Raw genomic sequence first — 15,979 nt, 5'->3', positions numbered from 1 at the left:
GAATCTGTTTATTTTTAATTCTCCTGCAACCAAATGTTTTAAGACACCATCAGGAGGAGCTTCAAGATGGCGGAAGAGTAAGACGCGGAGATCACCTTCCTCCCCACAAATACATCAGAAATACATCTACACGTGGAACAACTCCTACAGAACACCTACTGAACGCTGGCAGAAGACCTCAGACCTCCCAAAAGGCAAGAAACTCCCCACGTACCTGGGTAGGGCAGAAGAAAAAAAGAATAAACAGAGACAAAAGGATAGGGATGGACCTGCACCAGTGGGAAGGAGCTATGAAGGAGGAAAGGTTTCCACACACTAGGAAGCCTCTTCACATGTGGAGACTGCGGGTGGCGGAGGGGCGAGCTGCGGAGCCGCGGAGGAGAGCACGGCAACGGGTGCGGAGGGCAAAGCGGAGAGAATCCCGCATAGAGGATCAGGGCCGACCGGCACTCACCAGCCCGAGAGGCTTGTCTGCTCCCCTGCCGGGGCAGGCAGGGCTGGGAGCTGAGGCTCGGGCTTCGGAGGTCGGATCCCAGGGAGAGGACTGGGGTTGGCGGCATGAACACAGCCTGCAGGAGGCTAGTGCGCCACGGCTAGCCGGGAGGGAGTCTGGAAAAAGTCTGGAGCTGCCGAAGAGGCAAGAGACCATTGTTTCCGGGTGCGCGAGGAGAGGGGATTCAGAGAACTGCTTAAAGGAGCTCCAGAGACGGGCGCGAGCAGCAGCTATCAGCACGGACCCCAGAGACGGGCATGGGATGCTAAGGGCTGCTGCTGCACCCACGAAGAAGCCTGTGTGCAAGCACAGGTCACTGTCCACACCTCCCCTCCCAGGAGCCTGTGCAGCCCGCCACTGCCAGGGTCCCGTGATCCAGGGAAAACTTAGCCGGGAGAACGCATATGGCGCACCTCAGGCTGGTGCAACGTCATGCCAGCCTCTGCCGCTGCAGGTTCGCCCCGCATCCGTACCCCTCCCTCCCACCCGGCTTGAGTGAGCCAGAGCCCCCGAAGCAGCTACTCCTTTAACCTCGTCCTGTCTGAACGAAGAACAGACGCCCTCAGGCAATCTACATGCAGAGGTGGGGCCAAATCCAAAGCTGAACCCCGGGAGCTGTGTGAACAAAGAAGAGAAAGGGAAATCTCTCCAAGCAGCCTCACGAGCAGTGGATTAAAGCTGCACAATCAACATGATGTACCCTGCATCTGTGGAATACCGGAATAGACAACGAATCATCCCAAATTGAAGAGGTGGAGTTTGGGAGCGACAATATATATATATTTTTTATCCCTTTTTCTCTTTTTGTGAGTGTGTATGTGTATGCCTCTGTGTGTAATTTTGTCGGTATAGCTTTGCTTTTACCATTTGTCCTAGGATTCTGTCTGTCCATTTTTTTTATTACTTAAAAGTATTTTTTCTTAATAATTATTTTTCATTTTAATAACTTCATTTTATTTTATTTTATCTTCTTTCTTTCTTTCTTTTCACCCTTTTATTCTGAGCCATGTGGAGGACAGGCTCTTGCTGCCCCAGCCAGGTGTCACGTCTGTGCCACTGAGGTGGGAGAGCCAAGTTCAGGACACTGGTGCGCAAGAGACCTCCCAGCTACATGTAATATCAAATGGCGAAAATCTCCCAGAGATCTCCATCTCAACGCCAAGACTCAGCTCCATTCAACAACTAGCAAGCTATACTGCTGGACACCCTATGCCAAACAATTATCAAGACAGGAACACAAACCCATCCATTAGCACAGAGGCTGCCTAAAATCATAATAACGCCACAGACACCCCAAAACATACAACCAGACGTGGATCTACCCTCCAGAAAGACAATATCCAGCCTCATCCAACAGAACACAGGCACTGGTCCCATACACCAGGAAACCTACACAACCCACTGAACCAACCTTAGCCACTGGGGACAGACATCAAAAACAACAGAAACTATGAACTTGCAACCTGCGAAAAGGAGACCCCAAACACAGTAAGTTAAGCAAAATGAGATGACAGAGAAACACACAGCAGATGAAGAAGCAAGGCAAAAACCCACCAGACCTAACAAATGAAGAGGAAATAGGCAGTCTACCGGAAAAAGAATTCAGAATAATGATAGTAAAGATCATCCAAAATCTTGGAAATAGAATAGAGAAAATGCAAGAGACATTTAACAAGGACCTAGGAGAACTAAAGAGCAAACCAACAGTGATGAACAACACAATAAATGAAATTAAAAATTCACTAGAAGGGAACAATAGCAGAATAACTGAGGCAGAAGAACGAATAAGTAACCTGGAAGATAAAATAATGGAAATAACTACTGCAGAGCAGAATAAAGAAAAAAGAATGGGGCTTCCCTGGTGGCGCAGTGGTTGAGAGTCAGCCTGCCGACGCAGGGGACACGGGTTCGTGCCCCGGTCCGGGAGGATCCCACATGCCGCGGAGCGGCTGGGCCTGTGAGCCATGGCCGCTGAGCCTGCGCATCCGGAGCCTGTGCTCCACAACGGGAGAGGCCACAACAGTGAGAGGCCCGCGTACCGCAAAAAAAAAAAAAAAAAAAAAAAAGAATGAAGAGAATTGAGGACAGTCTCAGAGACTTCTGGGACAACATTAAATGCATCAACATTCCAATTATAGGGGTCCAAGACGAAGAAGAGAAAAAGAAAGGGACTGAGAAAATATTTGAAGAGATTATAGATGAAAATTTCCCTAATATGGGAAAGGAAATAGTTAATCAAGTCCAGGAAGCACAGAGAGTCCCATACAGGATAAATCCAAGGAGAAACACACCAAGACACATATTAATCAAACTATCAAAAATTAAATACAAAGAACAAATATTATGAGCAGCAAGGGAAAAACAACAAATAACACATAAGGGAATCCCTATAAGGTTAACCGGTGATCTTTCAGCAGAAACTCTGTAAGCCAGAAGGGAGTGGCAGGACATATTTAAAGTGATGAAAGAGAAAAACCTACAACAAAGATTACTCTACCCAGCAAGGATGTCATTCAGATTTGATGGAGAAATTAAAAACTTTACAGACAAGCAAATGCTAAGAGAATTCAGCACCACCAAACCAGCTTTATAACAAATGCTAAAGGAACTTCTCTAGGCAGAAAACACAACAGAAGGAAAATACCTATAATAATAAACCCAAAACAATTAAGAAAATTGTAATAGGAACATACATATCGATAATTACCTTAAATGTAAATGGATTAAATGCTCCAACCAGAAGACATAGATTGGCTGAATGGATACAAAAGAAGACCCGTATATATGCTGTTTACAAAGGACCCACTTCAGACCTAGGGACACATACAGACAAAGTGAGGGGATAGAAAAAGATATTCAATACCAATGGAAATCAAAAGAAAGCTGGAGTAGCAATTCTCATATCAGACAAAATAGACTTTAAAACAAAGACTATTACAAGAGACAAAGAAGGACACTACATAATGATCAAGGGATCAATCCAAGAAGATATAACAATTGTAAATATTTATGCACAGAACATAGGAGCACCTCCATACATAAGTCAAATGCTAACAACCATAAAAGGGGAAATCGGCAGTAACACAATCATAGTAGGGGACTTTAACACCCCACTTTCACCAATGGACAGATCATCCAAAATGAAAATAAATAAGGAAACACAAGCTTTAAATGACACATTAAACAAGATGGACTTAATTGATATTCATAGGACATTCCATCCAAAAAGAACAGAATACACATTCTTCTCAAGGGCTCATGGAACATTCTCCAGGATAGATCATATCTTGGGTGACAAATCAAGCCATGGTAAATTTAAGAAAATTGAAATTGTATCAAGTATCTTTTCCGACCACAACGCTATGAGACTAGATATCAATTACAGGAAAAAATTTCTAAGAAATACAAACACATGGCAGCTAAGCAACACACTGCTTAATAACCAAGAGATCACTGAATAAATCAAAGAGGAAATTAAAAAGTACCTAGAAACAAAGGCTAATGAAAACACGACGACCCAAAACCTATGGGATGCAGCAAAAGCAGTTCTAAGAGAGAAGTTTATAGCAATACAATCCTACCGTAAGAAACAAGAACCATCTCCAATAAACAACCTAACCTTACACCTAAAGCAATTAGAGAAAGAAGAACAAAAAATCTCAAAGTTAGTAGAAGGAAAGAAATCATAAATATCAGATCAGAAATAAATGAAAAAGAAATGAAGGAAACGATAGCAAAGATAATAAAACTAAAAGCTGGTTCTTCGAAAAGATAAACAAAATTGATAAATCTTTAGCCAGACTTACCAAGAAAAAATAGGGAGAAGACCCAAATCAATAGAAATAGAAATGATAAAAGGAGAAGTAACAACTGACACTGCAGAAATACAAGGGATGATGAGAGATTACTACAAGCAAATATAGGCCAGTAAAATGGACAACCTGGAAGAAATGGACAAATTCTTAGAAATTCACAACATCCCTAGACTGAACCAGGAAGAAATAGAAAATATGAACAGACCAATCACAAGCAATGAACTTGAAACTGTGATTAAAAATCTTCCAACAAACAAAAGCCCAGGACCAGATGGCTTCACAGGCGAATTCTATCAAGCATTTAGAGAAGAGCTAATACCTATCTTTCTCAAACTCTTCCAAAATATAGCACAGGGAGGAACATTCTCAAACTCATTCTACGAGACCACCATCACCCTGATACCAAAACCAGACAAAGATGTCATAAAGAAAGAAAACTACAGGCCAATATCACTCTTGAACATAGATTTAAAAATCCTCAACAACATACTAGCAAAGAGAGCCCAAAAGCACCTTAAAAGTATCATACACTAGGGCTTCCCTGGTGGCACAGTGGTTGAGAGTCTGCCTGCCTATGCAGGGGATACGGGTTCGTGCCCTGGTCCAGGAAGATCCCACATGCCACAGAGCGGCTAGGCCCATGAGCCATGGCCACTGAGCTGGCGCGTCTGAAGCCTGTGCTCTGCAACGGGAGAGGCCACAACAGTGAGAGGCCCGTGTCCTGCCAAAAAAAAATTTTTAAATGTATCATACACTATGATCAAGTGGGGTTTATCCCAGGAATGCAAGGATTCTTCAATATATGCAAGTCAATCAACGTGATACATCATATTAACAAACTGAAAGGGAAAAACCATATGATCATCTCAATAGATGCAGAGAAAGCTTTAGACGAAATTCAACACCCGTTTATGATAAAAACCTCCAGAAAGTAAACATAGAGGGAACTTTCCTAAACATAATAAAGGCCATATATGACAAACCCACAGCCAACGTTGTTCTCAATGGTGAAAAACTGAAACCATTTCCACTAATATCAGGAACAAGACAAGGTTGCCCACTCCTCTCACCACTATTATTCAACATAGTTTTGGAAGTCTTAGCCACAGCAATCAGAGAAGAAAAAGAAATAAAAGGAATCCAAATTGGAAAAGAAGAAATAAAGCTGTCACTGTTTGCAGATGATGTGACACTACACATAGAGAATCCTAAAGATGCTACCAGAAAAATACTAGACCTAATCAATGAATTTGGTAACGTAGCAGGATACAAAATTAATGCACAGAAATCTCTTGCATTCCTATACACTAATGATGAAAATCCTGAAAGTGAATTTAAGAAAACACTCCCATTTACCATTGCAACAAAAAGAATAAAGTATCTAGGAATACACCTACCTAAGGAGACAAAAGACCTATATGCAGAAAATTATAAGACACTGATGAAAGAAATTAAAGATGATACAAATAGATGGAGAGATATACCATGTTCTTGGATTGGAAGAATCAACATTGTGAAAATGACTCTACTACCCAAAGCAATCTACAGATTCAATGCAATCCCTATCAAACTACCACTGGCATTTTTCACAGAACTAGAACAAAAAATTTCACAATATTTCTGGAAACACAAAAGACCCCGAATAGCCAAGGCAATATTGAGAAAGAAAAAAGGAGCTGGCAAAGCAGGCTCTCTGACTTCAGACTATACTACAAAGCTACAGTGATCAAGACAGTATGGTACTGGCACAAAAACAGAAATATAGATCAATGGAACAGGATAGAAAACCCAGAGATAAACCCATGCACATATGGTCACCTTATCTTTGATAATGGAGGCAAGAATATACAGTGGAGAAAAGACAGCCTCTTCAATAAGTGGTGCTGGGAAAACTGGACAGCTACATGTAAAAGAATGAAATTAGAACACTCCCTAACACCATACACAAAAATAAAGTCAAAATGGATTAAAGACCTAAATGTAAGGCCAGACACTATCAAACTCTTAGAGGAAAACATAGGCAGAACACTCTGTAACATAAATCACAGCAAGATCCTTTTTGACCTACCTCCTAGAGAAATGGAAATAAAAACAAAAATAAACAAATGGGACCTAGTGAAACTTAAAAGCTTTTGCACAGCAAAGGAAACCATAAACAAGATGAAAAGACAACCCTCAGAATGGGAGAAAATATTTGCAAATGAAGCAACTGACAAAGGATTCATCTTCAAAATTTACCAGGAGCTCATGCAGCTCAATATCAAAAAGAAAACAAGCCAATCCAAAAATGGGCAGAAGACCTAAATAGACATTTCTCCAAGGATGATATATAGATTGCCAACAGACACATGAAAGAGTGCTTAACATCATTAATCATTAGAGAAATGCAAATCAAAACTACAATTAGGTATCATCTCACACCAGTCAGAATGGCCATCATCAGAAAATCTACAAACAATTAATGCTGGAGAAGATGTGGAGAAAAGAGAACCCTCTTGCACTGTTGTTGGGAATGTAAATTGATACAGCCAATGTGGAGAACAGTATGGAGGTTCCTTAAGAAACTAAAAATAGAATTGCCATACGATCCAGCAATCCCACTACTGCACATATACCCTGAGAAAACCATAATTCAAAAAGAGTCATGTACCACAATGTTCATTCCAGCTCTATTTACAATAGCCAGGACATTGAAGCAACCTAAGTGTCCATTGACATGAATGGATAAAAAAGATGTGGCACATATATACAATGGAATATTACTCAGTCATAAAAAGGAACGAAACTGAGTTATTTGTAGTGAGGTGGATGGATCTAGAGACTGTCATACATAGTGAAGTAAGTCAGGAAGAGAAAAACAAATAATGTATGCTAACACATATATATGGAATCTGAAAAAAAAAAAGAAAATGGTCATGAAGAACCTAGGGGCCAGACGGGAATAAAGATGCAGACCTACTAGAAAACAGACTTGAGGATATGGAGAGGGGGAAGGGGAAGCTGTGACAAAGTGAGAGAGTGGCATGGACATATATACACTACCAAATGTAAAATAGATAGCTAGTGGGAAGCAGCTGCATAACACAGGGAGATCAGCTCCATGCTTTTTGACCACCTAGAGGGGTGGGAGAGGGAGGTTGGGAGGGAGGGAGATGCAAGCGGGAAGAGATATGGGGATATTTGTATATGTATAGCTGATTCACTTTGTTATAAAGCAGAAACTAACACACCACTGTAAAGCAATTATACTCCAATAAAGATGTTAAAAAAAAAAAAAAGACACCATCATTTCTTACCTGGACTCTTGAAATAATATATATATCCTATTTCCATGGCTTTCTTTTTTGAATTTTTTCTTCCTGTCTTATTGAGATCTAATTGACATACAGCATTGTGTAAGTTTAAGGTGTATAGGATAATGATTTGACTTACGTACATCACAAAATGATTATCACAAGTTTACTACGATTCTGTCATCTCATATAAATATAAAATTAAAGGAATAGAAAAAATTTTCCTTGTGGTGAGAACTCTTAGGATTTACTCTCTTAACAAATTCTATATATAACATACAACAGTGTTAATTATATTTATCATGCTGTAATTATATTCCTAATACTTATTTATCTTGTAACTGAAAGTTTATAATTTTTGACTACTTTCCTCCAATTTTCCCTTCCCTCACCTCCTGCCTCTGGTAACCACAAATCTGATCTCTTTTTCTATGAGTTTGTTTTTGAAGTATAATGGACCTACAACACTATGTTAGTTCCTGTTACACAACACTGTGTTTCAATATTTCTATACATTTCAAAATGATCATCACGATAAGTCTAGTAATCATAGGTCATGATAAAGACATTACATATTTATTGACTATATTCCCCACACGGTACGTTTCATACCCATGATTCATTTATTTTACAACTGAGAGTTTGTACTTCTAAATCTCCCTCACCTATTAATTTCGTCTTCCTGTCCCCGTCCCCTCTGACAACCACCTGTTTGTTCTCTGTATCTGTAACTCTGCTTCTGTTTTATGTTTGTTCATTTGTTTTTTTTTTTTAGATTTCACATATATGTGAAATCATACAGTATTTGTCTTTCTCTGTCTGATTTACTTCACATAGCATGATACACTTAAGGCCCATTCATGTTGTCACAGATGGGAGGATTTCATTCTTTTCTTAGGGCTGAGTAGTATTCCATTGTTATTGTTGTCTTTTTAATAATAGTCATTCTGACAGGTGTGAGGTGATATCTCACTGTGGTTTTGATTTGCATTTCCCTGATGATTAGTGATGTTGATCATGTTTTTGTGTGCTGTTGGCTATCATTATGTCTTCTTTAGAAAAATGTCTATTCAGGTACTCTGCCCATTTTTTAATTAGTTTTTTTTTATGTTGAGATGTATGAGTTATTTGTATATTTTACATATTAACCCCTTATTGGATATATCATTTGCAAATGTCTTCCCCTATTCAGTAGGTGGCCTTTTCATTTTCTTGATAGTTTCCTTCACTGTGCAAAAGCTTTTGAGTTTGATGTAGTCCCATGTGTTTATTTTTGCTTTTGTTTTCCTTGCTTGAGGAGGCACATTCCCCCAAAATATTTCTAAGACCAATGTCAAAAAACGTACTACCTATATTTACTCCCTGAAGTTTTATATTTTCTGGTCTTACATTTAAGTCTTTAAGCCATTTCGAATTTATTTTTGTGCATGGTGTGAGAGAGTAGTCCAGTTTGATTCTTTTGCATGTAGCTGTCCAGTTTTCCCAACACCATTTACTGAAAAGGCTATATTTTCCCTATTGTATATTCCTGCCTGCTTTGTGGTAGGTTAATTGCCCATATAGGTGTGGATTCATTTCTGGGCTCTCTATTCTTTTTCATTGATTTATGGATCTGTTTTTGTGCCAGTACAATACTGTTTTGATGACTGTAGTTTTAGAATCAGGTAGTATGATACCTTGAGCTTTGTTCTTTCTCAAGATCATTTTGGCTATTTAGGGTCTTTTGTGTTTCCATACAAATTTTAAAATTATTTTTTCTAGTTCTGTGAAAAACGCCATTGGTTGTTTGCGTTAGTTAGTATGGTCTTTTTAACAAAATTAATTCTTTCAACCAATTAATATGGCATATCTTTCCATCTGTTTGTGTTGTCTTCAATTTCTTTTATCCATGTCTTATAGTTTTCCAAGTTTTCACTTCCTTAGTTAGATTCATTCCTAGGTATTTTATCCTTCTTGATGTGATTGTAAATGGGATTGTTTTCCTAATTTCCCTTCTGATAGTTCATTGTTAGTGCACATAAATGCAACGGATTTCTGTATATTAATTTTCTACCCTGCAACTTTACCAAATTCACTGATGAGTTTTAGTAGTTTCTTGGTGCATCTTTAGGATTTGTACTAAAGTAGATACCATGTCATCAGCACACAGTGACAGTTTTACTTCTTCCTTTCCAATTTGGATTTCTTTTATTATTTTTCTTGTCTGTTTGCTGTGGCTAGGACTTCCAATACTACGTTTAAAAAAGTGGCAAGAGTGGGCATCCTTGTTTTGTTCCTGATCTTAGAGAAAATGCTTTCAGCTTTTCACCATTGAGTATGATGTTAGCTGTGGGCTTATCATATATGGCCTTTATTATGTTGAGACACTTTCCCTCTATACCCACTTCATTGACAATTTTTATCACAAGTGGATGTTAAATTTTGCCTAAAGCTTTTTCTGTATCTATTGAGACAATCAAATGATCCTTTTCTTCAATTTGTTAATGTCATGCATCATATTTGATTGATTTGTAGATACTGAACCATCCTTGAATCCCTGGGGTAAATCACACTTGATCATGGTGTATGATCCTTGTAATGTATCATTGCATTTGGCTTGCTAATATTTTGTTAAAGATTTTTGCATGTATGTTCATCAGTGATATAGACCTGTAATTTTATTGTTTGTGATATCTTTGTATGGTTTTGGTATCAGGGTAATGCTTGCCCTACAGTTGCTAAAATGTGAAATTTACAATAACTAAAAGTAATGCAGGTCTGCTGCAACAGTTAAGAGAGAGCAATTAAACAGCACTGATCACTGCAAACATAAGAACCTGGTAGATGATAAATTTATTTCATACTAGTGAGAATATAATGGAAAATTCTAATTTTCAAATTAACCTCATCCATAATACTCTGGCTTCAACCTCATTGCTAAAATACATTGTCTGTGAAATATGCAGTAAATGAGTTTCACATATAGTGCTACCTTTGTAATCTTGTTCTGGAATCCTTTTCTCATTCCATCAAAGAAACTGCTCCATAATGTTTACTTTTACACACTTCTAATTTTAAAAATTATGTGTATTAAATGTGGAAAACTGTACTAGTGGTCATCATTATTCAGTTCATCTCTATTTCCTGTGCACACAGGAAATGACACTTCCCACCATTTTACCATTAATGGAGCCATCAACCACTTCTGACCAGTGGAATGTAATTGGAAGTGACTTTTTCTTTTTTTTTTTTTACTGCCTAAGGCAGTAAAAAGCCCCTGCATGAAGGTCCAGCCATTTCTTTTCCTGCTATAGTGACCTGGCAGCCTTGTGCTGAGAGGATGGAGCACAAAAGTGGAAGCACACTGGATCTCTAGGTCATTGCTTGAAAGTCCCCTTGGGAAGAAGCTATTAGACACATAGAAGACCTGGTAAAAGCAAGAAATAAACTTTTAATTTGTTAAGCCCTTGTAATTTTGATTTAATTTGTTACTAAATTATAGCACAGCCTCTCCTGGTGAATACATTAGATAATTCATTTTATGGTGAGACTATATAATCTCTGGTACATTTTCTTTCAGTGGTACACAAAGATGCAGTTATTTGTACAGTCATGATTGAAAAAAGAATCTTTAAAAAAATCTCTCAGCTTAATTGCTGAGAGATGCTAAAAATACTTTTACTTTTATCCAACTCTATAGTCATTCACCCACCCTGGATAATTTATTCAAATATAGTACTATGTTCTCAAATCTGCAGGAGCAATGTTTCCCCTCCCTCTCCACAAGTCTTCCAACAGAACTTGCTGACAGAGAAATGCATTTCAGTTTATCACCATCCTCATTATTTTTCATATATGATTTCAGCCAACTTTGCTGTGGCAAAGAAGTAAGTATTTCCCTATTGATGTCTCTTTGTTTTCTCCTATTAGGGAAGAAAATTTCAACAGATGACTAAATATTTATCAAATTCACTGAAAAATTTAAAGTAATGGACTGAGATTCACATAAATTTAAACATTACTTTAAAAAGCTGTAGGATTTGTTTTCATATTCTGCATGCTTGGAGGTTGTATGTTTTAAATTCTGAGTGTTTTTCAGACAAATCACAATGGTTTCATGTATATGGCATCTCAACATCCCATATACACTTTAGGTGAAGTTTATCCTTAAGTCTTTCAGACAATTTCAACATTTTTGCCTGATTTCTAGTCTGATCTGTTTGGATTGTGATCATTTTAGTCACAGAATGTGTGTGATAATGACCCTGTATTGTAGTTTGTGTTTCTTTTATTAGTAGTATTATTTTCATATCATAGTTTACTTGGACAAATCATTTTTAAGATACTTATCTTTTATGTGAGATTTCATTCAGTTATAATTAGATAATGTAACCCATAAATCCATCTCACCAAGAGTATGTAAGTTTAAATACATGACAATATGCTGAAATTGAACAAATGAATAAAGATGCCACATCAAGCCTTCTGCACTGGTGGAACTGCACGTGGCAAAGAGTAAAGGGTGAGAATTATTAGACCCTCTTTCTTTCTCAATCACTCAGTTTCCTCTAATATAGACAAGAGGAACAAAATAAACCAATTTCCAGTTCTTTCTTAATCTAGAAGTGGCCATGTGACACTGTTCTAACCAATTAGATATAACCAAACCTGGAGAGAGTATCTCTTCCAAGATAACCCCTTGTTAGATGGATTTTCATTCTTGGTCTTTCCTTTACTTTAAGCTAGGAATGTGGGTGTAATGCTCTAAGAAGCAGCAACCATCTTCCCTGACGGCGAGAGACCTCAAGTATCAACTAGTAAGTGTCAACATGTGGACTATGATCTAGAAACGTCTGATTCCAAAACCGAAATGCTCTTAATCACTTTGGTACACCACCTCACCACAGCTGGAATGAAAGGAGCTAGCTTCCAGGGAAGGAGAGGATTTCAGAGAAAAGAAGAAAAACAATAGCAATGAGGAGTTAAGAATGATAAACTGGGTAGGACAATAAGATTTTAGGAGAATAAGGAGTTTCCACAACACAAGGCAAAAAAGGAACTCATGTCCTCCAGACATTTGTGGAGGTAGGGTATTATGATGAAGTATATTTAGTATTAAATATGACACATATAAATCAACTTTGTAGCATTAGACTCTAATGGTTGGTGATATTGTAACAAAAATGGAGATTGTTAAATGCTTTTTGTACTGTGGGATTTTTCTGAAGTCCATGGAGTAGGTAAAGAAAAGGGTGGTTAACATATTTTGACATTTTGGCAAGATTTTTTCTACTTGTTTAAGAGGCAAGATTTCACATGTTCTAGCATCAGATCCCTGGATAGGAGCCTATTTTATATATTATGTTTTTTATTGAAGCTCAAGTTTGTTCTCAACTTTTTCCATTTTATACAATTTCCATATTGTAAAAATTTAACACTACAATATTGCCTATAAAAATAATTAAAACCATTGGGCCTCATTGCATAGAATTTACATTTTTAGAAGAGTTTTTTTTTTTTTTCTATTGAACAAGTCTTGTACTTCAGAGAGACTTGTGGGAACAGACTATTTTTGAAACTTTAATTATACTGGCTTGAATACAGCAGGGTTCATAGGCAAAATTACTGAGAAATTAAACTTGAAGGTCAGTGGGAGTCAGGCTATAATCTAATTGAATAGGTCCTGGAATTGAAGAGGACCATGGAGTTCAGGGTGGGGATTTGATGGTTTCAATCTATGGAATCAGAATGGAAAGATGGTAGCTTATTCAACAAATACTTGTTGAAAATCTACAACTGTATAATACATTTGCAATTTTTGTATCAGGAATTAAGCTTACGTTTCCTATACTTTACTGAGTATTTTTCAGATATTCCACAATGTAATAAAATCTTGTTTTTAATAAGTTTGCAACCAACTCCTTCTACAATCCCTCTATGCCTGAGCAGTGATGACCAGAAAATGGAAGCTCTTCCAATCAAGACAGAAATGAGGAGAAATATGGAGAACAAGGCTCTTTGTGGAAAATTCCCTGTCATTAGTTTCATGAAGCTGGATTTTGAGCACTACTAATAGGAACACCGCTGCCAAGCTGAATATCATGGCACATGGGCAGATTTTGAAAGGCGTCCAGACTGAAAACCTCTTAGGAATTTGTAGCTGGTAGTTAGCACCCGGTGTTATAGTCTGACACACACTCAGAGTCTGGTCATGATGTGCTCTCTGCTGCATTTACCATTTTGTCTGTGCCAGATACCAAAGTGGAAAATAAAAGTAGAATAAACATTTCTATAATCCGATTATGGCAGTTTAAACCAGGTGGATCTACTTCGAGTTTGAAACACAGAAACTTTCAAAAATTCTTTCCCTTTCACTATAAAGATTTCTCAACCTCAGCACTATTAACTTTTGAGCTGGATAATTCTTTGCTATGAGGGGCTGTCTATGCTATGCATTATAAGACATTTAGCAGCATCCCTGGCCTCTACCCACTAGAATCCAGTAGACTTCCTCCCCAGTCATGTCCATCAAAAAAACGTCTGTAGACACTTCCAAATGTACCCTGAGGACAAAATTTCCTTCCCCTGACCTCTGCCCAGTTGAGAACCACTGCTCTATTTAGAGATTCAACCTATGCTGAAATATTGCAAATGACTCTGTGGTCCACAGTACCAAGAGAACATGGGGGGCATATAGAATAAGGGTTCAGAAAAAGCCATTCTGTTTGACAGTGTGCACATCATAGGGGATGGAAAGATATGATTCTGGCAGAGTGAGAGTAATGTAGACTACACCCAAGGTCTGAGAGAAAGAGAGACGTGATTTTTTTTAAAGTAGAAATTGGCTGCTTTTTCTGCAAGTTGGCATGAAGGGAGAGAAATAGGCTGATAGTTGGCAGGCCTCAGTGCCTCACTGAAAGGTGTACTGAACAGATAGATATGTGTTTTTTTGTTTAACTTAGGACTTTTTTTTCCCCTCCAGGATACAGACAGCTGAGAAGGTTTGGAGTCAGGAAAGAGTTAATAGAACAGAGAAAGAGAGAAGGCAGACATAGAAAAAGGAAACATAGGTAGAAGCAAAAGCCCAGGGGGAGTAATGGGAGCTGGAGGGCGTCCCAGAAGGAGGATAATGACAGAGGAGACAGAATTACATAGCTGGAAGAATTTGGAATCCAGAACTAGACTATGGGACTTTTAATTCTGGGTGTATCATTTTTGAGATGTGTGACCTTGAAGATTTTTTTAGCCTCTTAAAGTTTCCATTTTCTCATATGCAAAATGGAGATCATAATAACTCCCAAGCTTGAAGGTTCCTAGGATATGAAAATGTGATAATGTCTGTAAGGCATGTGACACAGGGCCTGCCCTAAAGAGAAAATCTGTAAAACAGTACTGAGGGTATTATGGGGCACCAAGGACCACACAGACTCTATGTGTGTGGCTTCCACATTGACTGTGAGGGTCTTTTGCGGTCCAGGTGCAGTGAAGGTCAACAGCAAGATATGGACATGACCCAGCGGGCACAATATAAAGGAGGAGGAAGATTAAAAGGCTTAGCAGGACCATAGGCCCAGGCTGAGCCAATAATCACCAACTTTCTTAACGAATATCTGAAATGGGTGAACAGAGGAGGAATTCAATGGCTAATCTGCCAGGAACATTGGCAAGCAAGAGAAAGGACAGGTAGAAAGCTGTGAAAAGTGCAGGAATGGAGACACCCAGGCCAAGATCTTAGCAGGAGAGCAGGCAGGAATGCTACATGATTCTGTGGTCTAGGTGCTGTCCATATCGCCAGAGCATACGTTCTCTATAGGGGTGGGGCTTTGTGTTGAAATCACAGCCTTTAAATGGAATCTCTCCCATGTAACTGCTCAATAAATACCAGATGAGTGAACAATAGGATTGAAGAATAAATGAGGGAAATCAATAACTTCTTTTCTGAAGTGAACTCTTGTTTCAAACCTTTTGAGGCAATTAAGTTTTATTTTTAACAATGAGTTACAAATTGTATTGGGAAATTTTATGTATCGACTTGACTGGGACTTGGAGTATGCAGATATTTCGTCAAACATTCTGGTGTCTGTGCAGATGTTTTTGGATTAGATTATCATTTGGATCAGCAGACTGAGTAAAGTAGATTGTCTTCTTTAATGTGGGAGACCCACACCCAATCAGTTGAAGGCCTGAATAAACAAAAAGGCTGACCCTCCCATGAGAGAGAGAACTCTTCCTGCCTGACTGACTGAGCTGGGATATTGGTCTTTTCCCACCTTTGGACTTAAACTGAAAAATCAGTTCTTGTTGGGTCTCAAGCCTACCATTCTGGACAGGAACTTACACCATCATCAGCAATCCTGATTCTCAGGTCTATGTATTCCAACTGGAACTATATCACTTCA

This window comes from Grampus griseus (genome assembly GCF_964374135.1).
Source record: "Grampus griseus genome assembly, chromosome: 2".
NCBI lineage: Eukaryota > Metazoa > Chordata > Mammalia > Artiodactyla > Delphinidae > Grampus > Grampus griseus.
This window is presented reverse-complemented; position numbering follows the sequence as displayed.